The sequence below is a fragment of the Cornus florida genome, unplaced genomic scaffold (genome assembly GCF_030987335.1).
Source record: "Cornus florida cultivar Cherokee Brave unplaced genomic scaffold, ASM3098733v1 CherokeeBrave_3.0.0_Hap2_Chr04, whole genome shotgun sequence".
NCBI classification, from domain to species: Eukaryota; Viridiplantae; Streptophyta; class Magnoliopsida; order Cornales; family Cornaceae; genus Cornus; species Cornus florida.
Window position 1 is genome coordinate 11,240,987 of NW_026775574.1, and position 22,016 is coordinate 11,263,002.

The window sequence follows — 22,016 nt, forward strand, 5'->3', positions numbered from 1 at the left end:
CATACTGTCGTTATGCTCTCGGCTCCATGCCATGTTTCGAACAGTCGGAACCAAGTGTTCGACCGGTATAACTGTCTTGGTACCATACGCTATGGCGAATGGGCTTTTTCCGGTCGGTCGCCTTGGGGTCGTTCTATAAGCCCATAAGACGTTCGGCAGTTCATCTAACCATTTTTATTTCTTATCTTTAAGCTTCTTCTTGATGTAAGCAAAGATTATTCTATTCGTGATTTCTGCCTGTCCATTGGCCTGGGGGTGACTTACTACTGCCAATTTTTGGTTAATTCCATATTCTTCCAGCAATTCTCTGACTTGTTTGCTGTCGAGATTAGTTCCATTATCCATAACGATTAACCTCGGGACACCAAAACGACAAATAACATTACTCCAGATGAAGCGTCTTACATGAGTTTGCATTACGCTCGGATATGGCTTTGCTTCTACCCATTTGGTAAAGTAATCTGTTGCCAGCAATACATACTTGTTCTGAGCTCTTGCAGTTGGCAAAGAACTAACCACATCCATCCGCTATTGTGCGAAAGGCCATGGTATGGCCATTACGTGCAAGTCCTCAGGTGGTTGGTGGATCAGTGGTCCGAACCTTTGGCACTTATCGCACTTTCTGGAGAATTCCTCCGCATCTCGTGATATATTCAGCCAGAAGTACCCTTGCATCATTGCTTTGTGCGCTAAAGATCTTCCCCCTGAATGATTTCCACACACACCTTCATGAATAGCTCGCAGTATCTGCCGAGCCTCTGTGAAGGTGACGCACTTTAAGTACGGCCCAGAAAAAGACCTCCTGTACAGCTGGTTATGCACTATGGCGTACTTTGCAACATTCGATTTGATTTTCCTAGCCTCATCTCTTTGCTCAGGCAGAGTTCCATCCCGTATGTAAGTTATGATCGGATCAATCCAACTTGGCTCATATGGAATAACATTCACTTGCCAAGGATCTAGGCCCGAAGGTTCTTAAAAAATGGATGGCTGGTTCAGTATTCCTACTGGAATCACCCTTGCCAATGTTTCTCTAGAACTTGAATCGCTACATGCTAGCCGATTGGCATCCTCGTTATGCTCTCTCGGGATTTGGATGAATTCAATTTTTTTAAAGTTTTTGGCTTCCCGCATAACAGCAAAATGATACGCTTCCATCGTTTTATCCTTAGTTTCATATTCGCCATTCACCTACCGAACAATTAACTACGAATCACTAAAGACAGTCAAATTCCTAACATTCAGCTCCTTAACAAGCTTAAGTCCTGCCAGCAGTGCCTCATACTCCGCTTCATTGTTGGTGGCTCTAAATTCAAGTCGGAGCGCTTGACTTAAGGATGTACTTTCTGGTGTCTGCAGTTTAATCCCAATGCCTGCCCCCATCTGATTTGAGGATCCATCGACAAAGAGTTTCCACAAGCAACCACGAAGGTCTTCCTCCTTGTCTTCTGAATCACATTCTCGTAAAAAATCTGCCACTGCTTGCCTTTTGACTGCCGTTTTGGGTTCATATGTTATGTCAAATGAGCTTAACTCTATGGCCCACTTCGCCATTCTTCCTGAGAGGTCTGGCTTGTGAAGGATTATTCTGATAGGGAAAGTGGTTAGAACGATGATAGGATGGGATTCAAAATAATGCCTGAGCTTTCTTTTCGCATACACTAGCGAGAGTATCACCCGCTCAGCCTTTGAATAACGTTTTTCGGCCTCAGTTATCATTTTGCTAACATAGAATACTGGATATTGCTTCCCCTCTGCACAACGGATCAGAACGCCACTTGTCGCGATACTGGACACCCCGAGGTATGAAAATAGTTTTTCTCCTGATTCTGGAGCTGATAGGACCGGAAGGTTCTGCATATATTCCTTCAGACCAGTTAATGCTAGGCGCTGTTCATCCCCCCAAACTTGTCTGCCATGGCTTCGTATTGTGTCAAAAAATGGTTTGCAGCGATCCGACAATTTGGAAATGAACCGGCTCAATGCAACGATTCGTCCCGTAAGTGTTTGCACTTCTTTGACTGACGTCGGCTCGGCATTCTTAGTCAGAGCTTTTGCTTGGACGGGCTAGCTTCTATGCCTCTATGATTAACCATGTGTCCTAGGAATTGACCAAAACTCATGCCAAATGAGCACTTGGTTGGATTGAACTTCATTCCATAGTGCTTCAACACATCAAATATGTTTTGTAGATGTTTCAGATGGTCAACTTTCTTCTTACTTTTTACTACCATGTCATCAATGTAAGCTTCTACGGTCTTCCCTATTTGACCCTTGAAAATTTTGCTAATAAGTCTTTGGTAAGTTGCTCTGGCGTTCTTCAGTCCGAATGGCATAACTTTGTAGCAATAAGTCCCGTGCTCGATAACGAAAGAAGTTTTCTCTTCATCAACAGAATCCATGGGGATCTGATTATAACCTGAATAAGCATCCAAAAAGGTTAAACACTCATACCCAATAGTAGCATCCACCATTTGATCAATTTTTGGCAGCGGAAAGCTATCCTTCGGACATGCGTTGTTCAAATTGGTGAAATCAATGCAGACTCGCCATTTCCCATTCTTCTTCTACACAACAACAATGTTTGACAACCAATCAGGATAATACACTTCTCTTATAAATACTGCATCAAGCAGCTTGTCAACCTCCTCAGCTATGATCCGGTTGCGCTCTGGAGCAAACCTTCACTGCTTCTGCTTTACAGGTCTTGCATTGGGATTAATGTTCAAGGAGTGATAAGATACGGAAGGATTGATTCTAGGCATATCTAGGTGGCTCCATGCAAATACATCGGCGTTCTGAGACAAGAAATCAACTAACTCCTATTTTTCCTCCACAGCAAGTCGTTCCCCCACTCTGGTTATTCGTTCTGGTCGGAACCGATCGATCTGTACATCAACTAGGGGTTCTTCGGTCAAGTCCACTGGCTTCTCCTCCCTATTCTGCTTGGGGGGAGGCTCCTGTAATTGCTATCTCGGGCTTGCCGAACGGATGGGTGCTTTCCCTTTTCCAGTATACTTTAGTGTTACTGAATAACATTCCTTAGCTGCAACCTAGTCGCCATGAATATCAATCACCTTGGTTCCGTCTGGTCCCAGGCATCTCATTACTTGATGCAGAGTGGAAGGAACGCCTTGAACTCTGTGTATCTATCCTCTGCCCATCAGAAGGTTGTAAGAGGGATGAATCTCGACAACTACAAAGGTCTCCATCAGAACCCTCTCTGTAGCATGTACTGCTACCTCCACCATACCAATGAGCTCCACTCATTTTCCATCAAATCCTAGCAAAGGATTCCCAGTGGGCTTAAGCCGTTCCGGCTTGATCTCGAGCCGGTCAAATGTGTCCCTCGGCATGACGTTCGCACTACTTCCAGGATCAATCAGAACTCTGCATACCAAACATTCGGCCACTGTCAAATTTGCGACCAACGGGTCCTCATGAAGGATCTGAACATGGAATAGATCTGTTCCGTCAAACTTTATCTGCGTTGATGCGCTCTGTTAGTGCAGAATGTTTACACTGCCTATCCTCCTCTTCATCCGTGCCTAGCGAAGGTGTGTTCGAAGCAGTTCATCTGACTCCTCAGTAGGCTTAGGCCGACCGTGAATTGCATTGATTATTCGAACTGGTTGCGTATTGTGAGAGTTCGACTTCTGATTCCTCTTCACGTGCTCCATCGGTCGGTTCTGCTTCACCGCCGGGCCTTGAATATAACTTGCAAACTCCCCTCTGGCTATTAGCATCTCTACCTGTCTCCTTAAGTTCCTGCATTCATTAGTCTGATGGCCAAAGTCAGAATGAAATGCACAATGCTTAGACTGATCCCTCTGTTCGAGGGGTTGTCTGATTGGTGAAGGAGATCAGAACTTATCTTTATTTTCTTGGTATAGCCTTGCTAAGGTGACTTTCAATGGAGTAACCAGCTCTTCCTGCCCGGGCCTTTTCTCAGATTTCCACGAGGTCTGACGTTGTGGTTGAACCTGCTTTTGTCTGATCTTTGCTTTGGTTTTTTCCTCTATTGATATGACGGATGTCTTCCAAGCGTTAGCTGCCTCTTCTTCTTCCAAGCGCACAAATCCATCAGCTCTTTCATTAAGTTCATCCATAGTCTTCGGCGTGTTCACTACCAAGCTTGTGTGGAATGGAATGCCACGAGTCATGGCCAGTATAAACGCTTGAACCGCCGTAGAAGGATGACACTCAATCACCATACTCTTAGTAAGGTTAAACCTGGTTAGGAAAGCTTGGAGACGCTCATCCTTATGCTGCTTCATTGTGAATAGGCTCGAAATATCCTTTACTGGACGCTTATTTCCATAATATTGGCTTATGAACCGATCACACAAGCTTCGGAAACTATCCACTGAGCCCCTCGGCAGGTTCTTGAACCAATTGAGGGCTGGTTCAGCTAGACTTGTAGGGAAGCACTTGCACATCAATGAATCATTCTCAGTATTCAGAGCCATTTTCAACTGGATGTGATACACATGATCAATCGGATCGGTCGTTCCGTCGAACAGAATAAAAACGGGCATGGAAAATTTCCTCGGACTCGAAGCATTCAGAATTTCATCGGTGAACAGTGAATCAACCGTTCGAGTTGCTGAATGGAGGGCTTCATTTTCCCTCTAGAACCCCGCAATTGCTCTCTGATCTATAGATCTCCTTTTTGAGCTGCGATAGTCGAACGTCGCCATGGAAGGCCGATAAGTTGGATCGAATGATCTGTCCTCAACAAACTCTTTGTGCCACGGCTGTATAGCTTTGTGACGATCAAACTCCATTGCTGCTCCTCGGCTGAGCGTTTCGTGATGTGGATCGAAAGTCATGGCTTCGTTTCGCCTGATCTGTTCATGCCGTGGATCCACGTGAGTTGATCCTTCACGATCATCAACACGGCGAGGATTTGGCGGTAAATCGTTTGGCCGGACCTCATCGCGGTGAAAATCTGTCTGATTGTTCCCTACCTCCTCGCCGTGATGTGCCGCATCGGTACGTGCAACTTCTTCTCCTGTCGAGAGTGGTCGCGGAACCACCGGAACTTCTTTACGCTGCATTTCAGTCCTTAGATCTGCATTCTCTCTCCTGAGAGCTTCGATCATGCTCATCAACTCATCAAGTTTCATCTGCTGGACATTTTCTACCGTATTGGAGTTCTCACCCCCAGTCATCATTCCAGAACAGAGCAAATGCATGAATCGTAAATTCTAAATTAGATCTGAGTCTCGCTGACGCAAATCACGTCAGATCTGAACTCAAATTTACGAGTTTTGTTCTCCCTTCAATAGATTAGAGCTTTTCCGGCGTCTGAGCTTGCCGGATCGAGCCGCGATAGAGTGAATCACAGCTGCGTAAACCTAATGCCAATTTCTCAAAATTAATCAAGAATCCAGAATCTCTCAAGAGCAAACCGCAATCTCTTAGATCTGAACTAAACTTCTAGAAATCAAGCTTCGTCGTCATCAATCAGTCTGAATCAACATAACGTTGATAAAACAAGAATCAATCTCCAACGTTTCCCACAGACGGTGCCAATTGTAAATACAAGAAAATCTCTCCTTCCCTTTTGACAGAGTTTCAATACATTTCACAATAATCTCCCCCCTCTTACTCTCTTCACTGCCCTTTTATAGGCAACTACAAATGTTGCTAGACTATCAGTTTTGGGCCTTCTTTCTAATAGGCTTGGTCTTCTTCGGTGGACCCTCCGAGCTCTGCCCATTCTGTGGTGCCCTTGTATAGGCTGTATTTCAATTGTTTGCCCCAATGCCACGTCCGCGGACTATAACCGGCCCATATCACTTATTGTATCATCAGCCTCAAGATCAGATTAGGACTTAAACCATTAAGAAAAACAAGACTTTGTCGAATAATAAATGTCACTCAACATATATTCGAGCAATAACATCATAGATTTTATGAAAAATAACATTTTCCATGTACATATAGTCTTACCCCAAGCTAGGCTTTGCTGCATAATCATGGTAATTTAGTAACACAAGAGCACCCTTGTGGCATTGTCACAAAAAAGAAAAAAAAAGAAGAAGAAGAAAAAAAGGGGCAAATTACACTGATCTCCCCTAAGGTTTTGTCAATATACAGAGACCTCCCCTCTTGTTTGTCAAATTACACGAACCTCCCCTTAGATTGGATGGTGTTAATTATTATTGTGTAATTATATTTATGTCCTTATTAAATATTTTTTTTTTATTTCAAAATTTCAAAGACCAAAATACCCATCTATATATATTATTACTTTCCAAGTCAAAAAAAAAAAAAAAAAAAAGAAGAAGAAGAAGAAGAAGAAGATTACTTTCTACCCTTTTTAATTTATTTTATTATTTTCTAATCTGTCTCCTCTCTACAGTAAGGCTTCCATATATGCTGACAACCATCACCCTATTTGTGGATTCAAATACATAAAGATCTTCTTCTCAAAATAGTTTTAGTAAAGATACCAGGTGAAATTATTGATAGTAAGAGGTTAAGGTTTGATCCATCAAAGAAACTCTGCCAACAAGCTGTCTTTACAATACCCCCATTATGTTCTACTTTCCTATAATCTACTGAAACCCACCTCACATTTCTTACAATCACCAACAATTGTCGCAATAAAGCAAAAAAACTTACACCTTTTTAACCACTAAATTCACCCCATCAGTCCACACAAGAATAACCCAAATCATATGATCGCAAACCAATTGTCTCATTACTCTTTCCAAAACTTTATTATTATTATTTTTTCTCCAAAAGGAATCTAAAGCATACTTTGTTGATCAATATAGATGTGCAATATGATTGATACAAAACCACCAAATCGCATGGGATCTGTTCTCTTCAAGCTCTCTCGGTTGGGTCTCTTACAAAACAAGTGCTCTTATATATATATGTGTGTGTGTGTGTATAGCTCTGTATTTTAATCGTTGGAATCAATGGAAGTTCCAACGGAATCAATGGAGTTCCAACGGAATCAATGGAAGCTGGTGCCGGCGGCAGTGGCATTGGAGGACCCAATTGCGAGGAGGTGGTTATTGGGTACGCTGATGACGGTGTTGGAAATAGTGGCCTAGTTACACACACAACACTATACTATTTGGAAGAGAATAGAAATGGAGGAAAATACTTTTTATTTCACTTTTTATTATTTGACTAGAGTACATGAATATATAGGCCTCACATATGTATGTGTAACCATTACATTTAAATGTCCATAACTCTCCTATCTCCCACTAACATAATCTTCAATATGCATAACTCCCACTAACATAGTATTTGTTAGGTTTAACTCTCATGACTCTTTATTTTACATAACCTTAACTCCCACTAAGACAATTTACTATCCACTAACATGCTAAATTAACACATGCATCATGGATACAAAAATACTTGAAAATACTAAATACTAAAATCAAGTTTATTTTCAACACCCCCCTTTAAACTTGATTTTGTAACTTGAAAAACCTTCTTATTAATCTTGGGGGCTTGATCAAAAGTTCGATAGTTGATCTTCAATTCCACCTCCTTCAATAGCTTCAATCTTCTTGGCCATTTCCATTAATGTGTAGGGCTTGTGAAACTTCTTCAAATGCTTGTTTGATGTCTTCACATAATCATATATCATCCTCTTTATACAAGCACACCATTGATCTTTTTTCTTCTTAAACTTCACATATACTTCTTCTTTAGAGTCAAAAAATAATTCCATATTCACCCAACCTGTATCAATTATAAAATTCTCCAAACTATTTTTTAAAAAATAATATGAGAATTTCTTATCATCCTGGGCTTCAATCTCATACTTCTTTGGAACAACTTTCTTTAAGAGAAGTTCATCATTCTCCACAAAATAAGCATTATTTGATGAATATGAAGAAATAATAATTTCATCAAATAAGTCAAATATAACTTCTTTCAAGGTGGAATTTGTAACCATACCTGAAGATGTTAATTCACCAACTTGAACTTTTGTCTCTTCTTTAGCACTTCTTTCTTCTAAATCTTCTATTTTCACTTCATCCTCCTTCACTTTTTCAATCTCTTCTTTAACACCTTTTCTTACCTCTTCCTTATTCACCATTTCAAATTCTCCTTCAACTTTTGAATCTCCAAAATCTTCAACTTTTTTTGCACGATACACCTCTTCATTCTCCACAACTTTGTCTTCAAGACTTTCATAATCATCTTTCGTAAACTCATCATTCTCAAAGCATTGTACCCAATACTCCATGGGTAGTGATTCACCTCTATGATTGGAAACGATGGTCTCGAGCATCTTCCAAATACAACTTGGAGTTTTGGACTCTCCAAAGTACTCCCAAATTTCTTGATGTATTGCCTTTTGCAACACTACAAATGCCTTATCTTCTTTCTTTTCATGAAGCTTGTTGGATATACCATTCTTTGGCTCTTCTCCAACAACATCCCACAAATCGCATGCTTTGAGGTATGAAGTCATGATGATTCTCATTCTCTTGTAATTAGAGAACATCATCTTTTCACTAAGAAAATACATTTTCTCCCCTTCATCATCATCAAGGAGAAACATGTTTTTCTCAAATGTTGAACCTTCTAGGATCAACTTCGTCTGGCCTTCAGGATCGTCTAGGCTCTGATATGAAACCTAGCTCTGATACCACTTTGTTGGAAATAGTGGCCTAGTTACACACACAACACTATACTATTTGGAAGAGAATAGAAATGGAGGAAAATACTTTTTATTTCACTTTTTATTATTTGACTAGAGTACATGAATATATAGGCCTCACATATGTATGTGTAACCATTACATTTAAATGTCCATAACTCTCCTATCTCCCACTAACATAATCTTCAATATGCATAACTCCCACTAACATAGTATTTGTTAGGTTTAACTCTCATGACTCTTTATTTTACATAACCTTAACTCCCACTAAGACAATTTACTATCCACTAACATGCTAAATTAACACATGCATCATGGATACAAAAATACTTGAAAATACTAAATACTAAAATCAAGTTTATTTTCAACAGACGGCTGCGACGGAGGGAATGGGTCGAGAACATTCGATGCCGCACATGGCGTCGAGATCTTGATCTGGGTGTGGAAATTGGCGACGACGAGAGCGCTGTATAGGGACTCGATTACCATCATGAGCAGGGAGTGGAAGAGGATGAACGGCTGAAGGGGAGGTCGGAACGAAGCTTACCGTCGAGGTGCAGGAACGGCGGTGAAACGGAACGACGAGGACTAATGGCGGGTACAGTAGGCATTTTTTTATATTGAGTTCTTTGTTTGCCCCCCTCTCTCTATCTCTTTCTACAAGCAATACTCACTTTCTCTGTATTTCTTTCCTCATTTTTGGTTCATTATTGAGTGATTAGAAGTGGGTTTCACGTACATGCTTCTCCAGGATAGCCCGGCCAGCAGCTTCTGCAAGAACCCATCTCCGGCGAGCCAGATTCTATGTTTTACAATTCAGGCGAACTTATAGTGAGCTTCCGTAGTCCGGTGAATGACATGTATGCCCCAAGCTTCAAGGAATACAACTGAAAGCTCCAAGCAGCGTGCTTAATTCGTTCTTCGGTGAGCTTTAGAACGGGTTGGCGAACTCCAAATTAAACAAGCTAGTAGTTCCGGTGACGGCGAGTTGCAGCAACCCAGTTCGGTCCGGTGACGACTCAGACCATCAAGTGTCAACGAACCTACCAGCGAAGCTCCGAACTGAAATGTACATGAACTCCGACTTCCTTCATCGTCAAATTTATATATATATATATATATATAATATGTATCAACAGAGAAATATAGGATGACATATATGTACATGGCTAACAAACACAGAAGCTCTAGAATTCACCGTTGTCTCTCTTTTATCCTTGCTCGCCGACTGCAGACCCATCCTTCCTTGCTCTCGTTTCTAGCCAGTAAAACAGCCGCCATTGGTCTCACCGGTAAATGTCTGGCTGCAGTTTAGACCCATTGGGTGTTCTGGGTTTGTTCATATGAGGGCACCATTATCCTTTTGAGTTTATAAGTCAGTATTATAAATTTGCAATGATTATTGAGGTTTAAAATGTCATTTCAGTTAATAGAAGAGTAAAATTGTCTTTGTACAGATTTTTTTTAACGGACATAAGCCTAATACGTTGATTGTTTAATGGCAGGGGAGGTCCGTGTTATCAATATATAAATTTTGAAGAAGGTCACTATTATTTGGCAAACAAGAGGGGAGGCCAATGTACGATGATGAAACATTAGGGGAAGTCAGTATAATTATCCCAAAAAAAAACAATCATGTAAAGGGAAAAAAAATTGATTGAAAAGGGAAATCAAACTTAGCACATAAAATATTATATATTATATCATTCTTATTCATAATAAATAATTGTTTCCAAGATAACAGTTGGACCACGAGAGAGAAGGAAAAAGAGAGGGAAAAAAAACTTTCTCCAAACTCAACATGATTCAAGTTTATTTTTCATTCATCAGGCTGCATATATACCCATATATAGAGTCCCCTTCAAAATCATGGCAATTCTTTTTGGTCGTCCTGAGGTACGATTACAGGTTCAGCTGCGAGCTTTGCTGGTGGTGGTGTTGGCGAATCACATTTACTAAAACAGACACCCCCAAAGCATTCACAAATTGTGCAACCGAAACAAGACAATTTGCAGTCGTCGTTATTTTTGCACGTCAATTGGTCTGGTTGCCTGGCTGCAATATTTTTTTCTCTTTGTGTAAGCAATTAAAATCCATATGTCAACTACACAAAATACTAGGAACATGTTCTATAAGAGAGTCTAAAGGCAAACCTGAGACAAGAAACAAAATATTTAAAAAATGTACAAACATCCGTCTGATGAATTTTGTGGGCTTTGGTAGAAGTAATAAATATTAATTGATGAGACTTACCAGATGATACGACCACAAGCATCATCACGAAAGCCAACTTGAAGAGAGCTTTATCCATGTCTTCTAGGGTTTAAATTGGTATTGAGGAGCTAGGTAATAGTGATGATGACTAACTAGATTGCTTGAACTTAGATGGACTAGAGCTCATATTTATAGGTGACCAAGACGGCCTAAGAAATCAGTCAAAATTCATCAAAATCTTTTTTTTTTTTTTTTTGGTAAGTAAAATATTTTCCATGCACTCAAATTGTTAGGATTTCTGCAATTAATGAATTGTGTGCAAAATCCATTGTCACGGATCATACACTTTATGATCCAGTTGAATTCATACTCAACAATTAAAATAAATGAATCACAAAAGTGTAATAAAATATTAATTTTGATTAAATTAGACCACTAAATGACGGATGGTCCAACACCATCAAATTATTTCTTCATTAGTAGAATCGGATTAATTATTAGTGTTGTTGTGTCATTAATATACCTACATCCAAACGGCTACTAATCCCTTCCTTTTTTAACCCGCCAATTTGACATTCATTCAGTGGCTTTATTGTCTACGGATACATTCCACAAAGGTCAGACAATTATTAAGCACAGTAGTGATTTTTTTATCTTTACAATTAAGACAGGTCAACCTACCCTAAATGACGACGTCACAAAAGGTAAAATGAGTGGAAATAGTTTTGTATTTATTTAGCCAAATGTCACAAACCATATAGATATTTTAGAAAAATTACAAATAAGTTACTTTTTATTTTGTTGGACCACTAAATTCTATGGAAGAATACATTGTTTCTTTTTAAAATTATCAACTTGTCTTTATATGTTTAAATATTTTTTATATTATCAAGTTGGGAGATTTTACTTATTGAAAAGAACAAAAAAAGTTTGAAAAACTTTGAAAGCTTAAAGGGTAATGATGGAAAGATATCATTTATTTTATTTGACTTTTTAAATGAAACAACTAATTTGGAATATCCTCAAAAAAAAAAAATATGAACTACTAATATGAGAGACATTGGAAGTAGTAACGAGGGCGGATAGAAGAATTGTTAATGGGATAGACTAATATTTTTTTGAATGAGTTAATTTAAATGTTAATAGGGGTGGGCTAGATTTTTTGGATGAGCTAGCCCACCAAAATATACACATAGATCGGCCCTTGAGTAGTAATACAAGGGGGGTTCATTGTCAAACCAAAAAACAGAATTTTTTTATTTATTGAGTATTGGTATGTATTCCATATTTTGGATATGGCATTCATAATACATTTATACCCAAACAACTTATTTCATTGTAATTTTAATTAGTATTTAAATCTCTCTTATGTTGCGTTTGGTGTACAGAAATAGAATGAAATATTCATTCCAACCGTTCTTCATTTTGTGTGCCATTTAAACTAGGAATGATAATTCCATTAGAATAAATGTATATTCCACAACTAAACCTATGTTACGACTATTCCAGTTCTAAGTAATTTTTAAAAAAAATAAATTTCCCAAAAAATATCAGTTTCTAAATCCAAAAACCACTGTTATCGCTGCCACCACCACCACCATTGCCTTCTATCACAACCATCCCCACTTTTCACCACCGTCATCTCCATTGTCTTCCACCATCGTCACTACCCTTGCTGTCATTGTTGTCGCCTTCAAACATAACACCACCGCCACCTCCATTGCCTTCCGCCGCCGTCGACAACACCGCCACCGACTTCTGCCACTGTCACCACCACCACCACCGATTTCCATCACTGCCACCTCCATTACCTTCTACCATGTACTATCATTGTCACCAATACTGTTATCGTCACCACCACCACCCCCTCCATAATTGTCACCGCCACCGCTATCGCTACCTTCCACTACAACCACACCATTGTTGCCTCCACAACCATACCGTTGTCACCTCCATTGTTTTCCATTGCCACCTCCACGACCACTGACTTCAATCACTGCCACAACCTTCCACCACTGCCATCGCCTTCCACCACTACCACCACTTCCAGCGCCATCCACCAACGCCGCCATTTTTTTTTTTTTTTAAATTATAAAATATTGTTATTTTGTTAAATTAATTTATTTGTCACTAAGAGGGGTATTAAGAAGGGTATTTTGGAGAATTAAATTTAAAATTCATTCCATACTAAATTTTAAATTAATCCAAACAAACACTACAACAATTATTATCATTCCATTTCTATACATTTCATATTACAATCAAACAATTGAATGAGTTCATTCTCATTCTATTACCAAACGTAGCTTTTTGTTTCTATACAAAAAAAAAAAAAAAAAAAAAAAAAAAAAAAAAAAATTAATGCAAAGTTAAGAAAATATATATTGGTGTCATGATGTGCAATTATACAATGATCCATAAATGTACATGTATCTATCTTCACCATTATAAAATGGAAAATTGAGAATTTAAATCCACTATGAACAAAAGTGGGTAGGCAATGAGTTTAAAATAAATAAATAAATAAAAAGACAAGGGCCTATGGCCTCTATGAACAACACATGGCATAAGAGTTATGCATTAACTAAGACATAACCCAAACAAACTAAGCCGAACCCAAAATAAAAATTAGAGATTAGCCCACTTTTGAAAAGTGACATTTACCATATAGTCTATAACCCCTTTCGAGTCCTCCTCGCTTCCGTCGAGGTTCTCTGAGTTTCAGAATGTTCTTGCTTTCGTCGAGAGTTTGAGAGATTAGGTTGCTGGGTTTCATCTGGCATAGGGTGTGTTTAGTAGGTTGTTGTTGTGTGTTTGGCGTCCTTTCCAAGGCGAATCTAACAAAACGGGGTTGGATTTTCTTTATCTTGTTGTCTTACTGTTTTGTTCCTCTCTGTATCTTCGTGCTTTCCCTTCTTGGGGGCAATTTCTGGGTGCTCTCATAATCGTCTTTTGTAGGAGACGTTGGTGTTTATTTCGGATTCTGGGAAGTTGGTATTCGATCGTTTTCTCCTTTATGTTTCCTTGGGTGTTCACAATCCTTCATTTTTCTGGTCCTTAATCATTTTCTATTGATCCACCTACTCTTGCTTTATCTTGGCTTTTGGGGGTGCGTAACGCTTAGTGGATTCTTTATCTACAGTTCAATCGATCATCAATTCAGTGGTGCTTTTGGGCGAACCAAGTCTGTTGCTGATTGCCAGGCAGATCCAACTACTGTTGGCCTGCTAGATTACCGTTCACTTGAGGATGGATTCAGCGCCTACCTGGTCGATGGTGAACTCGCCGTCATCGACTACTGTTGTTGTGCACAATTTCCAACAAATGGGAGAAGCGTCTGGAATATGCCAAAATCGGGCTGCCCACCAAGGGGGCCGAACCAATTTTTCTTCTTGGGCCTCTAATGAGAGCCCGATGCTGGCGGATATGGATATATGTCGTACTGGGCTGCCTCTTAATGTAACCAGGCCTTCAGTTTTAGATGGCCCGCCTATGCCAAATTTTTTTGGGCATGATATATACCAGTTCGAATACAGTCATGTGAACTGTAAGCTCTGATACAGCTAGGGTTGCCAACAATCACCAGCCAAATAACCTACGACATGGTGACCGACTTCGGTCAAAGAGGACTTCAGTTTGGACTTCGTCTTCAATAGACCGGAATCTGCAGCGTGGTTTGTGTCCTAATGTGCAAGTAGGGACACACTTAAGGCTGAACAATTGCGTATTATAGTTTGGAATTGTCAAAGGTTGGGTAAACCATTGACGGTCCAACAGCTTAAAAAAATACATCAACTACATTCACCTGAAATTTTGGCGGTCTTGGAAACAAAAAATCGACGGGGTAGCCTTGCTCATATCCAGACAAACCTTGGGTATCCTCATGCTTGTGTTTTTGATCCGGTGGGGCGTGTTGGGGCCCTGTGCTTTGGTGGATGGAATCGATTCATTTGCAGGTAATGGAATATAATGAATTTCATATTACAGTTTTAATTCACCATTCCCACAAACCGTCATGGACACTTACAATTATTTATGCAAGCACAGTAGATAGTATTTGTGCATGTCAATGGCAATATTTGGCACAACAGGCTCATTATTGGCCCTCCAAATGGATTATAACAGGGGACTTCAATAACATCCTACATCCTTATGAAAAACGTCGTGGGGTGATTAAAACTGGATGGAGATTACAAGCGTTCCAATCTTTACTGGAACAATGCAATTTGTAGGATTTGGGATTTTCGGGATATCCATTTACATGGAATAATTAACATTATGGTCTTATAAATATACAAGAATGGCTGGATAGAGCACTGGTCACTACGGAGTGGAGCTCTGCTTTTCCACAGGCTACATTGTCACACATCACAATGGCAGGTTCTGATCACAATGCTTTACTTCTTAACCTTTCTCCAGCTGTTCCTAAGGTGAAACATTAGTTTCATTTTGATGCGCGATGAACCATTGATGACCGATGCTTGCCTATCATTCTAGAAACGTGGAGCAAACCAATCCAAGGATCTCGTCAATTCTGCTCGGCTGCCAAGGTGAAAGCTTGTAAACAAGCTCTAATTGACTGGGCTCGCACTGAACCTAACTCTAAAACTCAGGTTGGCCAAGCAGAATCCAATTTGCGATCTCTCAAGGAAAAGACTGAGGATTACAATCACTCTATAATGTTTCAGGCTGAAGCTGCTCTAAAACAATGCTGGTTGGAGGAGGAGATTTATTAGAAACAAAAATCTCGGAATCAATGGTTATGACTCGGTGATAAAATACTAGATTTTTTTCATGCAGCGACTCACCGAAGAAGAACTCGGAATCATATCTCTGGTGTGACAGATGAAATAGGAGTCTGGCGTGAATAGGAAGTCAAAATTCAAGATACTTTTTTACACTATTTTCAGCACCTCTTTCAATCTCAGAATCCCCAAAGTATTGATCAATTTTTGCGCCACATTCCTTGTCGCGTTGCTACAGAGATGAATCAAGCTTTACTCATGCAGCCGACAGAATTGGAAATCAAGCAAGCTGTTTTTGGAATGGAACCTCTGAAAGCTCCTCGTCTGGATGGCATGACACCACTTTTTTTTTAATTTTATTTTTAATCAAAAACACTGGGACGTGGTTAAAGCTGAAGTTGTGGCTGCAGTTTCCAGTTTTTTCCAAATCCGGTATATGATTTCCTGCCTTAATCATACAAATATTACTCTTATTCCTAAAACTGAGTTTTTTATTTTGTTTCTTATTACAGACCTATTTCTTTATGAAGTGTGGCTTATTGTATTATTGCAAAAGTGATGACTAATCGATTGAAATGTGTTGTAGATCAAGTTATTAGCGAATCTCAATCCGCATTTGTTGCAGGGTGCCATATCACTGACAATATTGTTATTTCTAATGAGATTAATTTTAATTTTAATTTTAATTTATTTATTTATTTATTTCTAAATGAAGGATTTTATAAATATAAACAATATAGTACATGAAGAAATAGTAAGGGTATACCCTTACTTTACAAAACAGTCTTTCCCTATCTAGGCCAAACAAAAACATTGCTAACTAGATAAAAAATTACAAGACCTCCTGAAAGCTCACCCCCAAAACATCAAGAACCTCTCAAGTAACACACTTAGCTAAATCCAAAGAGACTCTACATGTATCATTGTGCACTCTCTCATTTCTTTCTATCAAAATGAAATATATATAACCCTGCAGTGAATAGCATCTGACCCAATTTATTCTTCTTCCGTTGGAATCTTTGTATAAAAACCATAGCCATTTCCTACACTTCAAACACCCTCTACAAATTCCAACCAAAAGTTTCAGAAATGTTGGATCATAGTTTCCAAGCATAAGGACAAATACAAAACAAATGATCCAATGTTTCTACATTTTTAAAGCTTAGATAACATCTGGAAACAACAGAAAAACCTTTATATTGCAGATAAGAATGAGTGAGAATAGCTTTTTGCATCACCATAATTGAATGTGTCGACCATCTAGGTCTCCCTCCATTCCAACACAAATCTGCCCAACAAACAACTTGACTTGGAGTTCTGCAAGCCTACTAAGCTACTTTAAAACTAAAATTAGAAACCCATTTGATTTGATCTTCTCCCCCAACAATTCTATGATTATGAAACACCTATATCAAAGCTTGAGTTGTATTCATCAGCCGTTCATCATCCCACTGACCCTCTATAATAAATTCACTCAGTGTATACTGCTTATTTCTACTAAGAGAGCTCAACACCCTGTGATTAAACATCTTACCTAATCACTTACCCTCACACCAAGGGTCTAAAAACACTTTTATATTCTGCCCATTGCCAATTTTGCATCTACAGTTGTCATTGATAGTATCTCTGACTGCAACAATGCTTTTCCAAATAGATGAATCAGCATCCTTCTGAACAATATTCCAAAAGGATGAGTTTTTCAAATATTTCTTCTTCAACCAAGCCACCCAAATTCTATCTTTAGATAAAAAAAAATCCTAGGTGAGACTACACTTAGAAGCCTTATCAATGTCCACCAGTCTTCTTAGCCCCAAACCCCCTTCTTCCTTAAGAGCACCAAGCTTATTCCATCTCAGACCATGCAATTTCTTCCTGTCTTACACATGCCCCAAAATATAATTAATTCCTCATTCTCCTCTCAATCAGATTGATAACCACAACAGGTAATGTAAACACAGATGTCCAATAAAGCACCAAAGGAAGAATACATGCTCTAGTCAGTTCCACTCTACCAACCATAGAAATATATAAACCATTCCATCTAGTTATAAGGGAATTTCTAACAATGGTAGACCTTCATCTAATAGAATCAGTGAAAAACACTTCTGATTTCTCCTTGCTAATTGCTGAACCTGAAGTATTTTCAAACTGAACTAAAGTTTTTTTTTAAAGTAAACACAGTTGCCATATTAGCTCTCACCACTATCAGCAGATCATCAGCAAAAAAGTGATGAGTAACAGGTATACTAGCTTGAACTGCACCCTCAGTAGAATAATCTTACCACATTACATCTCAGCTTCCATCATCCTTGAAAAATACTTTGTGACTAGAGTAAAAAGCAAAGGGGATAAGGGACAGCCTTTCCTTAACCCTCTCCTAGGTTAAAAAAAACCATAGGGAGAACCATTAATAATAATAGAGAACCATACTAAAGATATACACGTGTATCCAACTGATCCATTTATTTCCAAAGCCAAACAGTTGTAACAATTTTAAAAGAAAAGACCACTGAAATATATCATAGACCTTCCTTAAATCAATCTTCTAGGCTAACCTAGGTGGTGTGTTCTTTTTCTCAAGGTCGTGTTAATACCCAAAGTTGCAATGAAAGTGTGGCTAAGTTTAAATTTATAAAGAGCCACTACTACCTCTAACTACTAATATAGCTAGGGTGAGTAGGGATCGTCCCAAAGGATTGAGGGCTATATTAATATGGAAATAAGGTCGGATTAGTAGGTCAAGTGATCAAAAGGTGTTTTGATTTGTTAATTACACTACAATATAAATAAATTCAATACTAAACAACTAAATTAAATAAAAGGTAGAAAATAAGAGAGAGAGGTCTTGGGATCTAGAGGTCACCACTAAACATCACCATTCTAGACATTCAATGTGTAATGAATGAGGGGAAACATGTGTTGCAATACAAAGAGGTGTGATTGATTGAATCAACAAGTATGGATTAACTAATTAAGTATACATTGTCTAGACAACCTAGTGAATAGCACAATATGTTAAACTAAACCATTAATCCTTCCTTTAAGCTCACAATCAACACACTAACAAGATAAAGAATTATACTACTTGCATTAATAAGTATGGAACATCAAACAATAAGCATGGATTGTCCTCACATCTAAGAAAGTAAAGCAATTACACTACTTCTAAGCTAATGACATGAAAATTAAACTAATTAAACTAAGGTAGAGGCACAATCTATCAAGAAATGAGTATGAACCATCAAACAAATCGCAAGAGTATTCTATTTAAGCACTATGCCTTGACAATCTTTAGATTCATAGCATCAATACACATAGAGATGCATCAATATCACAAAACCAAGAGATAAACACATGAACATCTACTCTAGCATACATAGACATATGGATAGAATGAAATGATCAATTGAAAGTATTAATCAACACGAATCATTGTAAGAACAAGATTCATATATAAATCAAGTGTTAAATAAGATTACAACACAAATCCCCTCAAAATACAAAGCATTAAGGTTTAGAAGGCATGCTTAGGGCTAACTCTAGCCCCACGAAGATGTTTAGCCACCCATTGATGTAGTCATCCAACCCTCAAGGGCCATCTCCATGGTAGAAATGCTCTTCTTCTTGATGGAAATCCTAGAAGAATGGAAGAACTCCAAAAATAGTGTATGTCTTTCTAAGCTCTAGCCTTATTTCCAAGATATGTGATATAAGATTCTAAGTTATGTTGAGATATGTGTTATTATATAAAAATGGCTCAAAATCCTTATATAGGAAGCTTAAGTGTCACACCCAATGGTCAGGTCTCGTGCACTAAGGTCCCTTCAATGATTACACTATGAGCCATCTTTTAATGAGCTGGACTCTGTTTTAGTTTGGACTTGAGGAGGTTCGATCAATCGAATTTAGATGAGATCAATCAAACTGTGGCTAAATCCATCGAATTAAGGCCAGATTGATCAATCCATGGCGGCGCCTTTTTGGAAGAAGACAAATCTAAGATATTTTTAGGATATTTTGGGAAAAAGACAAAAGTGGTAGGTGGGGATAAGATCAAGGAAATTTGATCGATTTGAAGAAAGTTGGATCGATCGAAGATATAATTTCTTTGAGGATAAGGACAAGGGGTCTAATTTATCTTGGTGAGGTGAGATCGATCAATGTGAGATCGTTCGAAAACATTCCTAATCGATTGAAGATTGTTGATTTCCACCACTTTGCTTCCACTTTGCTCCATTCTTCCATTCAGCTTGAGATTGCTTCTTTTATGCTCTAATTTGGCTGAATTGACTTATTTTGGGGATAAACACCTGAAAAGGGCAATAACATGAAATTAGTCTAAAAAGGAAAAGTAAGATAGATAAAGGTTCTAGAATACTCGAGTTTAAGGGGTTTAAATGCGCACTTTTTAGCGCTCATCACACTCCCAAATTTAAATATTGCTAGTCCCTAACAATGAAGTACAAAGTAAAGGAATGAAATGAATATCTATACAACTATGATCTAGAAAGCAATAAAATGATAACGCCCCTTTCGTAGGGAACACGATTGCATTTAGCATATGCAACAAGCCTTTTAAACCCCTAGGTTACCCCTAGTGGACGAGTGAAGTCTTGTGAGGGTTTCCAGAAATGATACCCACAAATATTAAGCTCATTATCTCAAAAGAGGCACCAATATTGCAAACAAGCATTAGGAGAAAACTACCCCAAATATGCAATTTTTCAACCATTTCTAACTAATCTCCCAAAATTTCAACATCAAGTAAGCAAGTATGGTCCTCCACACATCAAGAAAATGATCATACAAATCAAAACAACTCTAGAAAGAGTGGACCGGCATCAAATATATTGCTATCTAAGCTAACTAAAGAAATGATCACATCATTACCCTCAAACTAGCACATAAATCTAGTACCAATTATCAAAACAAATAGTGGACCTTTTATTAAAACTTTATTGTTCTAGGTGCGCTTATTCTTTTCATCGATTTTATTTTATTTTATTTATTTATTTATTTTCATCCTAAGGATCAAAGATGGAAGCATGGTACAATGTGTTGATCTATTAAGCTTTCTAGCGAACCATGAGGTCGAGCGTTAGGTCAATGACTTCCAAACCAGACGGCTTTAGGGTATTAGGTGTTTAAACACCCCTAAGGACTTACAAGCTCAAATCAACTATGCTACAAATTAAAATAATCTCAATCTAATAATTTCTCACTTCTCACCTTTTAGGAGAAGTCCTCACATTTTTTTTTTTTTTTTCATATTCAATTATTAACCTAGAGTTTGGGCCCTCCACTTTTCGGCGCGAGAAATTCAGTGCTTGATGAGGATCGAATCCCGGCTACTTAATGAAAAGAGTTTGTTATCCGCTTTTGTCAAAATGAAAGCTTTCAATGCACTACTAGCCCAATTGGGATATAACCAATTCAGTAATCAACAAAGCATGTACCCCACAAATGAATGCTAGTGTGCGCCTATGCTAATGTAGAATCCTAGAGTGAATCTCAAAACAATCACAAAATCAGGATGATATGGACCACAAGTGCAAGCAAGATATCAATTTTTCGAAAAATTTACTCCTAAATGACATCCACAAGGCATACAAGGAGTATTGGACTCTCAAGTCAGGCAATTTTTAAATTCTAAGTATCATAGTTCTCAAAAGATCAAAATCATAGCTAGAATGGATCCCAAATCTCAATCATGCATTTAAAACTCAACTTTATGTAAAATGCTACAAAGATACCTTACCCCCAAACTTAAACCGCACATTGTCCTCAATGTGTAATGAGAACAATTGAAAAGATGGAAAGAGTATACTGTGGTGGTGAAAGCATGAAGCTCGGCAATGATCCAATTCGAAAGACGTCTCCCCCAAACTTGAAATTAACAACTTACTTGAATAATCATAATGGCAAACTCACATCAAATATCAAATGGGATAAAATTAATAAAATTATGCATTCTAAGGCAATATAGTATAAGATGGTAGAGATAAGAGAGTAAGCCCTACACTAAACATGAAAGCATGAATACACACAAGGGCACAATGGTAAAAAAGTTTTTTTATTTTTTATTTTTTTAGAATGAAAGCAAGATTAAACAAAATGCAAGAAAATATGAACCATGATTGCTAAGTTTAACGTCTCTAGCTAGATGGAATGCTGCCTTGAATTTTTTTATTTTATTTTTTATTTTTTTGTAAAAACATCCTGATCGATTGAGCATAGATCGATCAAATCTCGATCGATCTAATTGGTGAAAACTTGCAAATATGTTCGATCGATGCACAGAGGTGATATTTTAGAGATTCAAAATTTTTTCTAAGTATAGAACTTTGATCGATCCAAGAGAAATCGGATCAATCTAGGAATTTTTGGATCGATCGAGGATTAAGTTCGAA